The sequence below is a fragment of the Lissotriton vulgaris genome, chromosome 5 (assembly GCF_964263255.1).
Source record: "Lissotriton vulgaris chromosome 5, aLisVul1.2, whole genome shotgun sequence".
Lineage (NCBI taxonomy): Eukaryota > Metazoa > Chordata > Amphibia > Caudata > Salamandridae > Lissotriton > Lissotriton vulgaris.
This window is the reverse complement of record NC_141693.1, coordinates 1,041,979,363-1,041,985,093: the sequence shown is the minus strand read 5'-3', so window position 1 is coordinate 1,041,985,093 and position 5,731 is coordinate 1,041,979,363.

Below are 5,731 nucleotides of genomic sequence, written 5' to 3'. Positions count from 1 at the left end.
GGAAATGGCCGCCGCGCATGCTCGGTAACGGCCGCCTCGAGACACTAAGAGAAGAGCTCGCGCACAGCGTGCGCGCCTCCTAACCCCGGTCTCCCGCTCCACAAAGAAAGGCACTATGCGGGCAACAAGCGCCCGGTTGAAAGGGAGGTGAGCCCACGCTCCCCACAGAGCACACACAGAAGCGGCGCAACAACGAACACAGCAACCAAATGAGCCGATATAAACAAAGCGCGGGAGATGCGAAACACAGCGTGAGAGAAGCGCAAAGCCAAATCAATCAATCAATCAAGAAATTTGTATAGCGCGCTACTCACCCGGAGGGTTTCAAGGCGCTTGGGGGAAGGGGGGTCCGCTACTGCTCGAACAGCCAGGTCTTGAGTTGCTTCCTGAAGGAGAGGTGGTCTTGGGTCAGACGGAGGTGGATGGGGAGTGAGTTCCAAGTCTTGGCAGCCAGGTAGGAGAAGGATCTTCCTCCCGTGGTGGCTCTTCGGATGCGTGGAACGGCGGCGAGGGCGTGGCTGGTCGATCGTAGCTGGCGGGTGGGAGTGTAGAAGGTCAGGCGGTTGTTGAGGTACCTGGGTCCCAGGTCGTGGAGGGCCTTGTGTGCGTGGGTGAGGAGTCGGAACGTGATTCTTTTGCTGACGGGGAGCCAGTGCAGGTCTCTCAGGTGTCCGGAGATGTGGCTGTATCGGGGGATGTCCAGAATGAGTTGTGCGGAGGCGTTCTGGATGCGTTTGAGTCTTTTCTGCAGTTTGGCTGTGGTTCCGGCATATAGGGTGCTTCTGTAGTCCAGTCGGCTGGTGACGAGTGCCTGAGTGACCGTCTTCCTGGTTTCGGTGGGAATCAATCGGAATATCTTTCTGAGCATGCGTAGGATGTTGAAGCATGACGATGAGACGGCGTTGACTTGTCTGGTCATTGAGAGGGAGGAGTCCAGGATAAAGCCCAGGTTGCGTGCGTGGCCCGTTGGTTTGGGTGCGCTGCCTAGGGCAGGGGGCCACCAGGAGTCGTCCCATGCCGAGGGTGACGATCCCAGGATGAGGACTTCCGTCTTGTCTGAATTCAGTTTCAGGCAGCTGTTCTTCATCCACTCGGCTACGTCTTTCATCCCTTTGTGAAGGTTGGTTCTGGCGGTGGCGGTGTCTTTGGTGAGGGAGAGGATCAGCTGGGTGTCGTCGGCGTAGGAGATGATATTGAGGTTGTGTTGGCGTGCGATGGCCGAAAGGGGGCTCATGTAGATGTTGAAGAGGGTGGGGCTGAGAGAAGATCCTTGTGGTACGCCGCAGATGACTTTGGTGGCCTCGGATCTGAAAGGGGGGAGGCGGACTCTCTGGGTTCTTCTGGCGAGGAAGGAGATGAACCACTCGAGTGCCTTCTCTTGGATTCTGATGTTGTTGAGGCGCTGCACTAGGGTGCAGTGGCAGACAGTGTCGAACGCTGCGGAGAGGTCCAGGAGGATGAGGGCCGCTGTTTCCCCGTTGTCGAGCAGGGCAGGTCAAGTAAGCAGTAATTAAGCATGAAAATGTAAAGTAACAGTAGATAAGAAGTCAAATGCACTTAACTGGCTGCGGAGCAGCAAAGAAAGAGGAAGAGAGACTATCTATGGGACCTTTTATACTGTAGTATATATGGTTGATACCCTGGTGTTCATGGGTACTGTAGTTTTTTTTACTGTTTTATTGGCTGCGGAGCATTTCTAAAAAGAAATGAGAATAGCATAATCGCAGCCTCCTGTCCTGACATAGAATTGTCATTCTCACAAGAGCTAGCTGGTGCTTAAGCATGTCAGCATTGAAGAAGCCTTGGGGCGGGTGGAGTTGTGAGTGGGTGCTTCACCTTACACTGCTCCTTTCAATGTAAAGAGAAAGAGAGTTTGACCAAAGCAGTAGACTGGTGACTGTAAGAAGGATGTTGGCTCTTTCTAATACTATTGGAGTAACAATTCAATAATGGGGTACATTGTAGTTGGGGATAGAGGAGATAATTGGAAGATTCCATGTGGGCAGTATTTTATTCTGAAGGTTTTGTAAACAGTAAGTAAGGAGTACTGCTTTAAAATATTGTTACAACTAAAGAAAGAGACCGAGGCAAGATGACTGTGTTCAGTTTGCTTCTGTGTGACGTGACCCTCTGCCCCCCTCCCCCACTTCTCTGCAGAGCGCTGCTCATCTCACACGCGTGAGGGCCAGAGCCAGAGGCTGCAGCGCTCATGCACGTGGCCCCCAGTGAAGGCCACACCGGAGTGTCTTGATTGAGCTGGTTTAACTGGCTCTATTAGTACAACGTTTTCAGTTGTGTTTGAGAAAAAAGACTGGAAGAAATGCAGATCAGAAGCGAGCGTTTGCCAGAGGTTTTCATTTTGACCGATGTATTTCTTTCATTCCATTGCCAGGGTAGATGGGAATCTTATTACGTAATTTACGTCATCGCCGCTCCGCCGTACCTCCTAATCTACAAAATGTGGGCATGTTCACACTGCCTCTGATCTTGGCACGCTTTCTTGTTCAGCACAAAAGATCCATTCTTCGTGCTTAGCTCAGCTAATGTGTAATTATGAATGGAAATAAAACTGCCATATCAACAGAAATTTCGCTTTCAACTGACGATAAAACCAAATGTCTCCAAATTGAGCAGCCGACCACAAGCCTGATTCCCGCCTATGAGGCAGCCTCCGGTGCAATCACCTCAAACGTGTGTGTGACCGCAGGCCATCGCAACGCAGCCAAGAGTACGGAGCTCCTTTCCTTCTGGCACCGAGGAGCACACAGGGAGTCCGGGGAGACACATACCGAAGGATTCTGAACATTCCTGCGGCCAAGGGCTTGTGTAAGGACTGAGCAGAAACAGTGTATGCAACCCATGGAAACTTTGTAAATGTAACTTTATTTTTAAACTGAAAAGTATATGAATTTCTATTGGCTCGGTTTTGCAAATTTGTCATAATAATTATATTTGTAATGGATGTGTATATTTGCTTCTCCATCCTTTTATTGTAGAACAGCCATAAACATGGATGAATATTTTACATGTATTACCACAATTGCTTCAAGCCTAATAGAAGCCACATTGCTTACCCTAAATATGCTGAGTCTGTATCTTTCCATGGAAAATGTCTGGAATAATTTGTCTGCATTTCTTTTCCTTTTTTTCCCCAGTCCAAATACTTGTCTAAACTCATTTCATGGTGAATTCCCTTGTCCTTCTCACCCTTCAGTGAGGCATTTGCCATTACCCAGATTACACTCCAATCCAAAGAACAGATTAACTGGGAGTCAGACAAGCCTTTGAGAGTCTGTAATATAAAATGGAAGGCAGTACGGTGTGCACCCTCACCACAGTAGTAAAAATAACCTATTCCTCTAACAGTGGAGCCTGCCTAACATTACACTATCATCTTTCCATGTCAGTTATATCCATCCAATTCATATGCCTAAATGTTTTCATTGGTGCCCCAAACATTCAGGTTTACTATTCATTTCCTATACCAAATTTGACATAGACTTCAGAGGTTATTAAAATCAGGTCAGAATATATTTTTTTTTACAGGCGGTTCACTATCTTTTAAATATATATTTATTAGCAATACAGCTTATATAAATAGATCTATCAGCAAGGATAAAACATATATCACACCAATACGCTTTATTTAAATGTATTTTAAGAAAACTTCAATGCAGTTTTTTCTTACTATGCAATATCCTAAAGCAATGTTTCTTTTTTTTAATACCATTTAAATGGAATAGGATACTTTATTTATATGTTTTTGAGAATGACAGATTAAGTATCCTAACTTGATAGATATAAATGTTGGATAAATATGTGCACTCAAAATGCAAGAACTGAGTGTCTGGCAAGTGATCCTCTAAACAAATGAAGTTAATGTGTAATGCAATATCTTATACTCAAATGATAAAATACATGATGGAATTATTTGTGAATGAGTGTATTAAATTAAGTTTTAATATACAACTAATCAACGTATAACACTGCAGGTAATTGTGCACTTTCTTAAATCTTACATCAAAATGTATGCTAACGAAAGGCTTGCATTTATTCAACAGCGATTTACACGACAAATCAGTTTGGCTCTGCATAATGATATGATTTTATCACGCTTCACTAATGGCAATGTCATGGGTACAGTTGAGAGCGCATCAGTGTAACTTTTCTCAGCACATTGAATAGGTACAGCACAGGTTCAAGCAGTACACGTTTCCTTCACATTCAATGTACCTCCTTTACATGTACTCCCTGAACTCACAGTAGTAACATCAATTAGTAATTGAGTTACGGAACAGAGTACCAGTGGTAGTACATAGAATTACTTTGAAGAATGAGTTACTTACCTTTGGTAACGATGTATCTGGCAGAGACACAGCCTAGCCACAGATTCCTTAACGTAGAATATCCTCAGGCGTCAGACTGGATCTGGAAAACTTTCCGCAGCAGCATCTCTGCGTGCCAGGGGGTGGGGGGTGCTGCGTGGCAGGGCACCGCCCTGACGTCATCCACGGACGTGACGGCACAAAGCCATATATGCCCTCCCGCCGCGCGGATGTCAGTTTTCGTCAGAGAAACTTTTCTGCGCAACAACACGGAGTCACCACCAAAAACTGTGAGAATATGGGAACAGTGTGCGAATATGATGAAAAAAGGAAAGAAATTAAATGGTGAAAAACAGCATCATAAAGGACAGTGCCAGATACTGTACGTTGAAAACTAGTAAAGGGAAAGATCAGAGCACCACTCTGAGAAGCAACTCCGCAAAAGTGAAGGCCAAACCACACTTGGAGGAGGTAGATGAAGTTGTGAAAAACATGATGGCAGATGACGGAAAGTCCGTAACTATAATGTATAACCGTGAAGGACAACAAATCCGGAACACAGGAGCTCAGACAATTCACCACAAGACATCACCAGAAAGAGATGTTGTATTCTCAATAAGAGAACTATAAAATGTGCAGAGCCAATCAACTTCAAACCAATGGAGCGCAGTTGTGGCAAGAGACCACAAGGCAATGGAGAAGGGGAGAGTGGGAAAAAACATGAAAAGATCCCACACAGTGCAACCCAGGGCGTAGGGTTGGAAAGGATACATGACACATGAGCATACCGCCCAATCACGAGAATGGGTGGAGTAGAGCAATGAAAACAGAATGAAGCATTCAGTGGCGGAGTGAAGTGAAAAAGTCACCCTGCAGAAGGGCAAGCCACCCGGAGAGAGGAGAGTGTAGAAAGCCCAAACTGAAAAGGCCCTCACAGAATGGGTAGGACGGGCGGGCGTTAAGGAATCTGCGGCTAGACTGGGTCTCTACCAGATGAATTGTTACCGAAGGTAAGAAAATTGTTCATCTGACAGAGACATCTAGCTGCAGATTCCTTAACTTAGAATAGATACCAACGCCATACCCGTAGAGGAGGCAGGTCTGCGTCTGACTCTGAACCCCATTAAGTTGCTGAGGCAACGTAGACGTCAACAAGGTGACGAACCACCGTGGGGAGCGCAAGCCAGCGCAGCCACACCAGACCATGAAGCTCAGAAAAGAGCGAAGAACATTGGGAGGCAAAGGCAGCACAAGCCATCAAGGAACAGCATGAAAACCCCCATATGTATACCATACATGTGCTAGATATGTCGGTGTGAAAGGGAAAGTGCAATGAAACAAAAGAGGGACCCTGAAACCTAAACAGGATAATGGGAACAACCCACCAGGGCAAAATAAATAGCGAA